This window comes from Phyllobates terribilis, unplaced genomic scaffold (assembly GCF_046119375.1).
Source record: "Phyllobates terribilis strain yellow unplaced genomic scaffold, ASM4611937v1 Scaffold_5__5_contigs__length_657084704, whole genome shotgun sequence".
Lineage (NCBI taxonomy): Eukaryota > Metazoa > Chordata > Amphibia > Anura > Dendrobatidae > Phyllobates > Phyllobates terribilis.
Window position 1 is genome coordinate 654,749,051 of NW_027362765.1, and position 13,465 is coordinate 654,762,515.

General features: G+C 41.9%; 5 non-coding genes and 1 pseudogene across 5 annotated transcripts; all 6 read left to right on the forward strand.

The window, feature by feature from the left end:
- The first annotated feature begins 342 nt into the window (after positions 1 to 342).
- On the forward strand, positions 343 to 533 carry LOC141149014 (U2 spliceosomal RNA). The gene has a single exon (XR_012245327.1). It is a non-coding gene; the product is annotated as a U2 spliceosomal RNA (small nuclear RNA).
- A 1,115-nt stretch (positions 534 to 1,648) lies between these two features.
- LOC141149961 (U2 spliceosomal RNA) lies at positions 1,649 to 1,839 on the forward strand. The gene has a single exon (XR_012246237.1). It is a non-coding gene; the product is annotated as a U2 spliceosomal RNA (small nuclear RNA).
- A 1,116-nt stretch (positions 1,840 to 2,955) lies between these two features.
- On the forward strand, positions 2,956 to 3,146 carry LOC141149592 (U2 spliceosomal RNA). Its single transcript, XR_012245884.1, has one exon. It is a non-coding gene; the product is annotated as a U2 spliceosomal RNA (small nuclear RNA).
- A 1,115-nt stretch (positions 3,147 to 4,261) lies between these two features.
- On the forward strand, positions 4,262 to 4,452 carry LOC141149962 (U2 spliceosomal RNA). Its single transcript, XR_012246238.1, has one exon. It is a non-coding gene; the product is annotated as a U2 spliceosomal RNA (small nuclear RNA).
- A 1,116-nt stretch (positions 4,453 to 5,568) lies between these two features.
- LOC141149593 (U2 spliceosomal RNA) lies at positions 5,569 to 5,759 on the forward strand. Its single transcript, XR_012245885.1, has one exon. It is a non-coding gene; the product is annotated as a U2 spliceosomal RNA (small nuclear RNA).
- Positions 5,760 to 12,140: 6,381 nt separating this feature from the next.
- LOC141150430 (U2 spliceosomal RNA) lies at positions 12,141 to 12,350 on the forward strand (annotated as a pseudogene).
- Positions 12,351 to 13,465: the final 1,115 nt, after the last annotated feature.

The window sequence follows — 13,465 nt, forward strand, 5'->3', positions numbered from 1 at the left end:
CAGCAGCAGCAGCAGCAGGAGAGGTATGTAATCAGGAGCCCTCCTGCTAAGGGTAGACAGCTGCTCGTTCCACCCCACCCCCCGCCTTAATTGGTTCTCCTCCCTTCCAACGGTGTTGAGGCGGGTGGGAACAGCAGGGGGTGAAGGTGCTGTGTTTAAAGAGGTGGAGTTATGCAGATCTAAAACGCGTGGATTGCAGCAGCAGCAAGCCGAAAAGTGCAGGCATGTAAGGGATCTAGAGGTTGACAACATGTCTTCTTAACGGGAGTCCAGGAGCTCATCTCCACAAATGGACTTTTCAGGATCCTTGGGTGGCTCCGTAGTTTGAAACCAATTCTGGTTATCGCTTCTCGGCCTTTTGGCTAAGATCAAGTGTAGTATCTGTTCTTATCAGTTTAATATCTGATACGTCCCCTATCTGGGGACCATATATTAAATGGATTTTTAGAACAGGGAGATGGAAAAAGAGCTTGCTCTGTCCACTCCACGCATTGACCTGGTATTGCAGTATCTCCAGGACCGGTGCACCCCTTCTTTAATGCAGTGTCTAAAATCAGAAAGAATTGAATTCAATGTTTTTTGTTCATTTTGCTTGTTTGTCGGATTTTGGGATGGACTCTTTGGCTTTGCTTTTCTTCTCCTCATTGGATTTTTCATGTTCAAAGTTGCAGAAGCCAGATTACAAGCTCATTTTGGTTCAACTTCAGCAACTGTGCATTGCATTGCCATGTAATGTGATGCAATGCTATCTTTCTAGCTCTCCCTTTTTACTTCCTTTTGGATAAACAGACATATTAGGCAAGCATTTTGGAGCTTTCACCTAAATAACTACAGGTGGTGAGATAAGCTGCACAATATAATTGACCTTTCAGTATATTGTTGCACACACATCATCTATTTAGCAAATGCCCTTGTTATCAACAGCAGCCTTTTAAACTCACCTGAGCTAACAGGTATGTGCGCTGGTTACTCTGCTGCGCTTAAAATTTCTTTTTTGGTTTGCTACAATGCCTTTTCTGAAACGTTGTCTCCTTCTGCTGGAACACTGACTTCTTTCATTTAATGCCTGCAGACTATAAAAGAGAACCCAACCCAAAAAGTTTGGTTGATTAGTCTGTGGCATTCTGTTAAACTGTTGCTTATGGCGGTCTCTGTGAGCTTCTCAGCGACATTCAGCCAGCCAGGTATCCTGCCTGCAGTAGATGGAATGTGGCAATGGAACGCTGGCTGCGCGTGTCATAATAGGCTCTGAGCCTTTATATACCTGTGCACAGCAGCAGCCACCTTCAGTCTGCTGCTGGACAGCCAGCAGCAGCAGCAGCAGGAGAGGTATGTAATCAGGAGCCCTCCTGCTAAGGGTAGACAGCTGCTCGTTCCACCCCACCCCCCGCCTTAATTGGTTCTCCACCCTTCCAACGGTGTTGAGGCGGGTGGGAACAGCAGGGGGTGAAGGTGCTGTGTTTAAAGAGGTGGAGTTATGCAGATCTAAAACGCGTGGATTGCAGCAGCAGCAAGCCGAAAAGTGCAGGCATGTAAGGGATCTAGAGGTTGACAACATGTCTTCTTAACAGGAGTCCAGGAGCTCATCTCCACAAATGGACTTTTCAGGATCCTTGGGTGGCTCCGTAGTTTGAAACCAATTCTGGTTATCGCTTCTCGGCCTTTTGGCTAAGATCAAGTGTAGTATCTGTTCTTATCAGTTTAATATCTGATACGTCCCCTATCTGGGGACCATATATTAAATGGATTTTTAGAACAGGGAGATGGAAAAAGAGCTTGCTCTGTCCACTCCACGCATTGACCTGGTATTGCAGTATCTCCAGGACCGGTGCTTTAACCGGTTCTTTAATGCAGTTTCTAAAATCAGAAAGAATTGAATTCAATGTTTTTTGTTCATTTTGCTTGTTTGTCGGATTTTGGGATGGACTCTTTGGCTTTGCTTTTCTTCTCCTCATTGGATTTTTCATGTTCAAAGTTGCAGAAGCCAGATTACAAGCTCATTTTGGTTCAACTTCAGCAACTGTGCATTGCATTGCCATGTAATGTGATGCAATGCTATCTTTCTAGCTCTCCCTTTTTACTTCCTTTTGGATAAACAGACATATTAGGCAAGCATTTTGGAGCTTTCACCTAAATAACTACAGGTGGTGAGATAAGCTGCACAATATAATTGACCTTTCAGTATATTGTTGCACACACACCATCTATTTAGCAAATGCCCTTGTTATCAACAGCAGCCTTTTAAACTCACCTGAGCTAACAGGTATGTGCGCTGGTTACTCTGCTGCGCTTAAAATTTCTTTTTTGGTTTGCTACAATGCCTTTTCTGAAACGTTGTCTCCTTCTGCTGGAACACTGACTTCTTTCATTTAATGCCTGCAGACTATAAAAGAGAACCCAACCCAAAAAGTTTGGTTGATTAGTCTGTGGCATTCTGTTAAACTGTTGCTTATGGCGGTCTCTGTGAGCTTCTCAGCGACATTCAGCCAGCCAGGTATCCTGCCTGCAGTAGATGGAATGTGGCAATGGAACGCTGGCTGCGCGTGTCATAATAGGCTCCGAGCCTTTATATACCTGTGCACAGCAGCAGCCACCTTCAGTCTGCTGCTGGACAGCCAGCAGCAGCAGCAGGAGAGGTATGTAATCAGGAGCCCTCCTGCTAAGGGTAGACAGCTGCTCGTTCCACCCCACCCCCCGCCTTAATTGGTTCTCCTCCCTTCCAACGGTGTTGAGGCGGGTGGGAACAGCAGGGGGTGAAGGTGCTGTGTTTAAAGAGGTGGAGTTATGCAGATCTAAAACGCGTGGATTGCAGCAGCAGCAAGCCGAAAAGTGCAGGCATGTAAGGGATCTAGAGGTTGACAACATGTCTTCTTAACGGGAGTCCAGGAGCTCATCTCCACAAATGGACTTTTCAGGATCCTTGGGTGGCTCCGTAGTTTGAAACCAATTCTGGTTATCGCTTCTCGGCCTTTTGGCTAAGATCAAGTGTAGTATCTGTTCTTATCAGTTTAATATCTGATACGTCCCCTATCTGGGGACCATATATTAAATGGATTTTTAGAACAGGGAGATGGAAAAAGAGCTTGCTCTGTCCACTCCACGCATTGACCTGGTATTGCAGTATCTCCAGGCCTGGTGCACCCCTTCTTTAATGCAGTTTCTACAATCAGAAAGAATTGAATCCAATGTTTTTTGTTCATTTTGCTTGTTTGTCGGATTTTGGGATGGACTCTTTGGCTTTGCTTTTCTTCTCCTCATTGGATTTTTCATGTTCAAAGTTGCAGAAGCCAGATTACAAGCTCATTTTGGTTCAACTTCAGCAACTGTGCATTGCATTGCCATGTAATGTGATGCAATGCTATCTTTCTAGCTCTCCCTTTTTACTTCCTTTTGGATAAACAGACATATGAGGCAAGCATTTTGGAGCTTTCACCTAAATAACTACAGGTGGTGAGATAAGCTGCACAATATAATTGACCTTTCAGTATATTGTTGCACACACACCATCTATTTAGCAAATGCCCTTGTTATCAACAGCAGCCTTTTAAACTCACCTGAGCTAACAGGTATGTGCGCTGGTTACTCTGCTGCGCTTAAAATTTCTTTTTTGGTTTGCTACAATGCCTTTTCTGAAACGTTGTCTCCTTCTGCTGGAACACTGACTTCTTTCATTTAATGCCTGCAGACTATAAAAGAGAACCCAACCCAAAAAGTTTGGTTGATTAGTCTGTGGCATTCTGTTAAACTGTTGCTTATGGCGGTCTCTGTGAGCTTCTCAGCGACATTCAGCCAGCCAGGTATCCTGCCTGCAGTAGATGGAATGTGGCAATGGAACGCTGGCTGCGCGTGTCATAATAGGCTCCGAGCCTTTATATACCTGTGCACAGCAGCAGCCACCTTCAGTCTGCTGCTGGACAGCCAGCAGCAGCAGCAGCAGGAGAGGTATGTAATCAGGAGCCCTCCTGCTAAGGGTAGACAGCTGCTCGTTCCACCCCACCCCCCGCCTTAATTGGTTCTCCTCCCTTCCAACGGTGTTGAGGTGGGTGGGAACAGCAGGGGGTGAAGGTGCTGTGTTTAAAGAGGTGGAGTTATGCAGATCTAAAACGCGTGGATTGCAGCAGCAGCAAGCCGAAAAGTGCAGGCATGTAAGGGATCTAGAGGTTGACAACATGTCTTCTTAACAGGAGTCCAGGAGCTCATCTCCACAAATGGACTTTTCAGGATCCTTGGGTGGCTCCGTAGTTTGAAACCAATTCTGGTTATCGCTTCTCGGCCTTTTGGCTAAGATCAAGTGTAGTATCTGTTCTTATCAGTTTAATATCTGATACGTCCCCTATCTGGGGACCATATATTAAATGGATTTTTAGAACAGGGAGATGGAAAAAGAGCTTGCTCTGTCCACTCCACGCATTGACCTGGTATTGCAGTATCTCCAGGACCGGTGCTTTAACCGGTTCTTTAATGCAGTTTCTAAAATCAGAAAGAATTGAATTCAATGTTTTTTGTTCATTTTGCTTGTTTGTCGGATTTTGGGATGGACTCTTTGGCTTTGCTTTTCTTCTCCTCATTGGATTTTTCATGTTCAAAGTTGCAGAAGCCAGATTACAAGCTCATTTTGGTTCAACTTCAGCAACTGTGCATTGCATTGCCATGTAATGTGATGCAATGCTATCTTTCTAGCTCTCCCTTTTTACTTCCTTTTGGATAAACAGACATATTAGGCAAGCATTTTGGAGCTTTCACCTAAATAACTACAGGTGGTGAGATAAGCTGCACAATATAATTGACCTTTCAGTATATTGTTGCACACACACCATCTATTTAGCAAATGCCCTTGTTATCAACAGCAGCCTTTTAAACTCACCTGAGCTAACAGGTATGTGCGCTGGTTACTCTGCTGCGCTTAAAATTTCTTTTTTGGTTTGCTACAATGCCTTTTCTGAAACGTTGTCTCCTTCTGCTGGAACACTGACTTCTTTCATTTAATGCCTGCAGACTATAAAAGAGAACCCAACCCAAAAAGTTTGGTTGATTAGTCTGTGGCATTCTGTTAAACTGTTGCTTATGGCGGTCTCTGTGAGCTTCTCAGCGACATTCAGCCAGCCAGGTATCCTGCCTGCAGTAGATGGAATGTGGCAATGGAACGCTGGCTGCGCGTGTCATAATAGGCTCCGAGCCTTTATATACCTGTGCACAGCAGCAGCCACCTTCAGTCTGCTGCTGGACAGCCAGCAGCAGCAGCAGGAGAGGTATGTAATCAGGAGCCCTCCTGCTAAGGGTAGACAGCTGCTCGTTCCACCCCACCCCCCGCCTTAATTGGTTCTCCTCCCTTCCAACGGTGTTGAGGCGGGTGGGAACAGCAGGGGGTGAAGGTGCTGTGTTTAAAGAGGTGGAGTTATGCAGATCTAAAACGCGTGGATTGCAGCAGCAGCAAGCCGAAAAGTGCAGGCATGTAAGGGATCTAGAGGTTGACAACATGTCTTCTTAACGGGAGTCCAGGAGCTCATCTCCACAAATGGACTTTTCAGGATCCTTGGGTGGCTCCGTAGTTTGAAACCAATTCTGGTTATCGCTTCTCGGCCTTTTGGCTAAGATCAAGTGTAGTATCTGTTCTTATCAGTTTAATATCTGATACGTCCCCTATCTGGGGACCATATATTAAATGGATTTTTAGAACAGGGAGATGGAAAAAGAGCTTGCTCTGTCCACTCCACGCATTGACCTGGTATTGCAGTATCTCCAGGCCTGGTGCACCCCTTCTTTAATGCAGTTTCTACAATCAGAAAGAATTGAATCCAATGTTTTTTGTTCATTTTGCTTGTTTGTCGGATTTTGGGATGGACTCTTTGGCTTTGCTTTTCTTCTCCTCATTGGATTTTTCATGTTCAAAGTTGCAGAAGCCAGATTACAAGCTCATTTTGGTTCAACTTCAGCAACTGTGCATTGCATTGCCATGTAATGTGATGCAATGCTATCTTTCTAGCTCTCCCTTTTTACTTCCTTTTGGATAAACAGACATATGAGGCAAGCATTTTGGAGCTTTCACCTAAATAACTACAGGTGGTGAGATAAGCTGCACAATATAATTGACCTTTCAGTATATTGTTGCACACACACCATCTATTTAGCAAATGCCCTTGTTATCAACAGCAGCCTTTTAAACTCACCTGAGCTAACAGGTATGTGCGCTGGTTACTCTGCTGCGCTTAAAATTTCTTTTTTGGTTTGCTACAATGCCTTTTCTGAAACGTTGTCTCCTTCTGCTGGAACACTGACTTCTTTCATTTAATGCCTGCAGACTATAAAAGAGAACCCAACCCAAAAAGTTTGGTTGATTAGTCTGTGGCATTCTGTTAAACTGTTGCTTATGGCGGTCTCTGTGAGCTTCTCAGCGACATTCAGCCAGCCAGGTATCCTGCCTGCAGTAGATGGAATGTGGCAATGGAACGCTGGCTGCGCGTGTCATAATAGGCTCCGAGCCTTTATATACCTGTGCACAGCAGCAGCCACCTTCAGTCTGCTGCTGGACAGCCAGCAGCAGCAGCAGCAGGAGAGGTATGTAATCAGGAGCCCTCCTGCTAAGGGTAGACAGCTGCTCGTTCCACCCCACCCCCCGCCTTAATTGGTTCTCCTCCCTTCCAACGGTGTTGAGGTGGGTGGGAACAGCAGGGGGTGAAGGTGCTGTGTTTAAAGAGGTGGAGTTATGCAGATCTAAAACGCGTGGATTGCAGCAGCAGCAAGCCGAAAAGTGCAGGCATGTAAGGGATCTAGAGGTTGACAACATGTCTTCTTAACTGGAGTCCAGGAGCTCATCTCCACAAATGGACTTTTCAGGATCCTTGGGTGGCTCCGTAGTTTGAAACCAATTCTGGTTATCGCTTCTCGGCCTTTTGGCTGCGATCTGTAGTGGGTTGCGTCATTTGGCCAAGGTGATCTAGGTGGATCTTTGCACTCGGCCTTCTGGATCTTGGTCCAGCTGCTGCTATTGGGTGTGGAGCAAAGTCTAGATTTGCCTTTTCTTCCTGGAGGACGGTTCTTTTTCGTGGTGTGGAGGTCGGTAGGACGAAGAGGATTGAAATCCGGGTGGAGCTGCGATCTGCTGTGTCGTTTTTTTTCCTGATCATCTGTGGAAAAAGAAGGAGGAAAAGAATATGGAATCGAAGAGGCCATTTGGAGGTAGGAGGGAAAATCGGGAGAACAATTCCAATGACTATTTTTCAGAGGATTATCCTTTGAAGGATACACTCCGTTTGTTGGTGGCTCCTGGTTATCGGCAGGAAAAGGATTCCGAGTTTATCTTCAGAGAGATTTGTAAATTTCTGAAGATTGAAAAGGAGGAACTTTTTTGTTTTCAATCCTTTTTTTCGAGAGGGATATATGATTTAACTTTAATGGGGAACTCTCAGTGTGAAAGAGCCTATACTCTCTATGAAGTTAATAGGGAGAACGAGCTTTTTGTTGGAGTGAGAGTGATTCCCTCCTTTCAGTTCTCCATGAAACTGCTAACAATACATTTGTTCAGTCCATTTGTTACTGATAGTGAAGTAATAAACTATCTAAGTGCATATTGTGAGAAAGTTATCCCAAGAAAACGTGGGGAAACTAGGTTCGGAGTGTGGAACGGAAAAAGGGTTTTTCTGGTAGCCTTCAAGAAGGACCCAGAAGAAGAAGGTGGGGTACTTAGACCACCACCAAATGTCTATGTTAATCGTAGCCGTGGATATCTGTTTTTTTCGGGTATGCCTAATTACTGTTATGGGTGCCGTAAATATGGACATTTGGATATTGTGTGCAAAAAGTGTTGTAGGTGTCCCGGTTCAGCTCATCAGGAGGATGCATGTCCAAATAAGAAGAAAGGAGGCGAGGAGGAGATGGATACTTCATCAGAACATCGGCAGAATGAAGCCGAGGATGGTGAGGAAGCAAGTGAAAAGAGAACTGATGAGCAGGAAATGGAGGAGGTGAGAAAAGTAAAGAAGAAGAAAACACCGGAAGAAGAGAAGAGAAAGAAAGAAGAGAGAGGGAGGAGGTCGGAGGAGGATGAGAAAAGAAAGATGGAAGAAAGGAAGAAGGAGAAGGAGTTAGAAGAAGATAAGAACAGAGAAGAGCAGAAGAAAGAAGGTCGGGAGAAGGAAGAGCAGAAGAAAGAAGAAAAGAAGAAAGAAGAAAAGAAGAATGAAGAACGGAGGATTGAAGAATTGAAGTCTGTGCTGGTGGGTGTGGGACAATTAATGCAGAAAGTCCCTCCACCAAGCAAAGAGAGTAATATAAAAGAACAAGGGGGTGAAGTAAAAAAGGGAGGCGCAGGGGGAAAGGTGGTGGTAGTGAAAAGTCAAAGCCTGCCTGTAATAGGGCCTTCCCCTAGGGAGATTTTATCTCAGAGTATACCCTGTGGTCAGGAAAGGATGGATTCATCAAAAATTTTGAAAAGAAGTGTAGATGATAAAGAGCGTGGTGTAGGGCCATGTGTAGTAAAAGTATTTGCTTGTGAAAAGGATTTTGACATTTCCAGTACATCAGAGTCGGAAGGGCTGAGTATCGATGAAAGTGCTTTGCAATCCGATGAGGGCGGGGGAGATAGCCCGGTGCCAGTCACTAAAAGATGATCAGGGCGGCTTCCCTGAATGTTCAGGGTTTCAATGACTTATATAAAAGAACTGTGATTTATGACTATTTTAATAATGAAAATTTTGATTTTGTATTTCTTCAAGAATGTAATTTGTCAAAGAAGTTAAATTATGATTTTTTACGGGGTATATGGAAGGGTAATTTATGTTTTTCAGGCGGGAATGAATTCAGAAGTGATGGGGTTGGTTTTATATGTTCCAGGCAATGGGAGATTACCAACTACGAAGAAATATACCCTGGTAGGATTCTAAGAGTGGATGTAGAAAGGAATGGGAAGAAATATAGATGTTTTAATATTTATGCCAATACAGAAAAAGTTTTAAGGTTACATTTGTTTGAAATTTTGCAGCTTTTTATCCCAGGTGTAGTTCCAGTAATTTTAGGGGGAGATTTTAATTGTCAACTAAATAATGTAAAAGATGGTTCGGTTTCTTGTCTCAAGGGTATTTTATCTTCTTTTAACCTAAAAGATGCTTGGTGGTTGGACGGGCAGAAGAAGGAGTATGAAATTACTTGGGAAGGAAGAGGTTGTTCCTCGAGAATAGATTATTTGTTTATATCCAAGGATTTTACTTGTTCTAATTTTAAAACGCATAAAGCACCTTTTTCTGATCATAGAATAATTGAATGTACACTGATGGTAGAGGCGGATGAGGGAAAAAGGCCGTCTCATTGGAAACTGAATGTATCATTGTTACAGCATAAGGAGGTAAGGGAGGATTTTAAATTTTTCTTTGAGAAACTGAAATTAGAAAAGAAATGTTTTGACTCTACTTTTAAATGGTGGGACTACATGAAAAAGGAAGTTAAATTATTCTTTATGGAAGTAGGCAAGAGGAAAGCTGCGGATAAGCGACAGTCATACAATAACCTTAATGCAAATCTACAGTGTCTGTATCAGTTTAGGAATAATGGAGTTAATGTGGAGGAGGAAATTATGGTGACGAAGGAAAAAATTCAAAAATGTCTGAGAGAAAAAGGAAAAGAAATTATCTTTAATTCTCGTGTGAAGGTGTTGGAGGAAGACGAGAAATGTACTAAATTCTTTTTTAAAAAAATCTGTGAGAAAAAGGCCTTTATGGGGGTTTTAGAGGGGGAAAGGAGTTTGGAGGGGAAAAAGATGAAAGTGAAAGAATTTTATGATAACCTGTTTTCAGCAAAAAATACAGATAGGTCTTTGAAGGAGCATTTTTTAGGAGGGTTGGATAAGTGTTTTACTAAGGAAAATAAATTATTATTATCAGAGGGTATTTCAAAAGAAGAAGTTTTTAATACAGTTAATACATTGCAAAACGGTAAGACACCAGGGTCGGATGGGTTACCCATTGAGTTTTATAAAATATTATGGGATATTGTGGGGAATGAATTTTATGAAATGTTTTTAAAAGTTGAGTCTTTATGTCGTGTCCCGGAGTCATGGTTGGAGGGGGTAATTGTTTTATTATACAAAAGAGGTGATAGAGAATTGCTAAAAAACTGGAGACCGATTACTCTTTTAAATACAGATTATAAAGTTTATGCGAAGCTGTTGGCAAATAGATTAAAGAAAGTGGTGAGTTCGGTGATAGATATAGACCAAACGTGTGCAGTTCCAACGCGGAAGATCAGTGACTCGTTGATTTTAATTAGAGACATAATATGGGATGTTTCCGATAGAAGACAGAAGATGGCGTTAATTACTCTGGATTTTGAAAAGGCTTATGATAGAGTCGCCCATGATTTTTTATTCGATGTTTTAAGGAGAATGGGTTGCCCGGATGATTTTAGTAAACGTATTAAATCCTTGTATCAAGCATGTTTTAGTAAAGTATCTGTAAATGGGTTTTTATCTGGAAGTGTAAAGATTAATTGTGGGGTGAAACAGGGATGCCCCTTATCCCCTATTCTTTTTATCTGTGCGATTGAGCCTCTTTTAACTGCTTTTAGGAAAGACAAAGTGATTAATGGTTTTTTTATTCCTGGGAGTTGGGGAGAGCAGGTTAAAGTGGTGGCTTTTATGGATGATGTGACTGTTTTTGTAAAAGATTTAAGAAGTATGAATAGGGTTTTAAGAACGGTTGAATGGTTTGGGGCGGCATCAGGTTTTAAGATCAATTTGGAGAAATCTGGTGTTTTAACGATGGGCGGTTTTATCTTAGAATCCGATTGTAAATTATTGAGAGTCTTTGAAGCAAAGATTTTAGGCATCTATTTTTCGGAAGAGTGTGGAAATGTAAAAAATTGGGAATCACTGTTGGAGAGGGTTAGGAAAAAGGTGTCTTTTTGGAATCTGAGAGAGCTAACGTTGGAAGGGAAGATTTTAATTATCAAGCAGGTTTTACTCCCAATGATTTTATATGTTGCAACCATTTTTATTCCACCTGTCAATGCGATGAAAAAAATTATTAAAGTATGTTTTAATTTTTTATGGAGATCAAAAATGGAAAGGGTTAAGCGCGAAGAATTGTATAAGCCAAAAAAGAAAGGTGGTAAAGGTTATCCTGATATCAAAGCCTTTTTATATGCAAAGTATATGGCAAACTGCATAAATATTTTATTAGGGTCAGAATCGAAGCTTAAAGCCTTTTCTATTTATAATTTGGGTTTCTATATAAGAAAATATAAGTGGGTGGACATGAGATTGAATAGACCTTATAGATTTTTACCCCCAAGTAACTATGTTGTGCTGGAAAAGATTTTGAGAGATTATGATCTAAAAGGTTTTGATCTTAAGGTACTGAGGTGTCATAAAAAGATATTACAAGTCTTGGAAGGAAGGTTAAACACTAGTCCAGTGGAGCACTTTATGCCAAAGATAGTGGACAGGATTTGGCTGAATGTAAACTATGTGTTCTTATCAAATGAACATAAAGATTTGTTATGGTGTATAATAAAGGATTGCTTACCGACACGAGAATTTCAGCATAGACGTGGTCTTGTTCGTTTTGAAAAATGTCCAAGACAGAGATGTGGAGGTAGTGAGACTCCTATGCACGTATTCTGGAATTGCGAGTTTGCACAAAAAGTCTGGAGGAAAATGTGCAATCTGATTAAAGCTGTGAGTAATGTTAATTTTTTAGATTTTAACAGGGTGTTCTATGGGATGGGTGTAAAGGAAGAAGATTTTAAGGTGGTGTGGGTGATTATAACATGTGTAAAGATGGCAATTTGGAAGGTGAGAAACATTTTGATTTTTAAACATAATGAAGTGTCTGTTGAACAGTGTATTAAGTTGTGTCTAAGTTATTTATTTATGTATTTTTGGAAGGACAAAATGGTTTTGGGCATAAGAAAAGCAGATGTATTGTGGAAGCAAAATGAATGGAATATACTTACTGTGTAGCCTTTGTTGTCATTGAAAATCTTTTTCTGGAAAAATACAAATATTAATTACAGGGAAAAAAAAAAAAAAAAAGTTAAAAAGAAAGTTAAGAAAAAGGAAAGAAGGAAATATATATGTATATATATATATATATATATATATAAAAAAAAAAAAAAAAAAAAAAACACGATGATGGATTTGAGTCTTGGTTTTTGCTTTTAAAGATGTAAGACTTTGTAATCTGAGTGTAAAAAAAAAAAAAAAAAAATCTGTTCTTATCAGTTTAATATCTGATACGTCCCCTATCTGGGGACCATATATTAAATGGATTTTTAGAACAGGGAGATGGAAAAAGAGCTTGCTCTGTCCACTCCACGCATTGACCTGGTATTGCAGTATCTCCAGGACCGGTGCACCCCTTCTTTAATGCAGTTTCTAAAATCAGAAAGAATTGAATTCAATGTTTTTTGTTCATTTTGCTTGTTTGTCGGATTTTGGGATGGACTCTTTGGCTTTGCTTTTCTTCTCCTCATTGGATTTTTCATGTTCAAAGTTGCAGAAGCCAGATTACAAGCTCATTTTGGTTCAACTTCAGCAACTGTGCATTGCATTGCCATGTAATGTGATGCAATGCTATCTTTCTAGCTCTCCCTTTTTACTTCCTTTTGGATAAACAGACATATTAGGCAAGCATTTTGGAGCTTTCACCTAAATAACTACAGGTGGTGAGATAAGCTGCACAATATAATTGACCTTTCAGTATATTGTTGCACACACACCATCTATTTAGCAAATGCCCTTGTTATCAACAGCAGCCTTTTAAACTCACCTGAGCTAACAGGTATGTGCGCTGGTTACTCTGCTGCGCTTAAAATTTCTTTTTTGGTTTGCTACAATGCCTTTTCTGAAACGTTGTCTCCTTCTGCTGGAACACTGACTTCTTTCATTTAATGCCTGCAGACTATAAAAGAGAACCCAACCCAAAAAGTTTGGTTGATTAGTCTGTGGCATTCTGTTAAACTGTTGCTTATGGCGGTCTCTGTGAGCTTCTCAGCGACATTCAGCCAGCCAGGTATCCTGCCTGCAGTAGATGGAATGTGGCAATGGAACGCTGGCTGCGCGTGTCATAATAGGCTCCGAGCCTTTATATACCTGTGCACAGCAGCAGCCACCTTCAGTCTGCTGCTGGACAGCCAGCAGCAGCAGCAGCAGGAGAGGTATGTAATCAGGAGCCCTCCTGCTAAGGGTAGACAGCTGCTCGTTCCACCCCACCCCCCGCCTTAATTGGTTCTCCTCCCTTCCAATGGTGTTGAGGCGGGTGGGAACAGCAGGGGGTGAAGGTGCTGTGTTTAAAGAGGTGGAGTTATGCAGATCTAAAACGCGTGGATTGCAGCAGCAGCAAGCCGAAAAGTGCAGGCATGTAAGGGATCTAGAGGTTGACAACATGTCTTCTTAACGGGAGTCCAGGAGCTCATCTCCACAAATGGACTTTTCAGGATCCTTGGGTGGCTCCGTAGTTTGAAACCAATTCTGGTT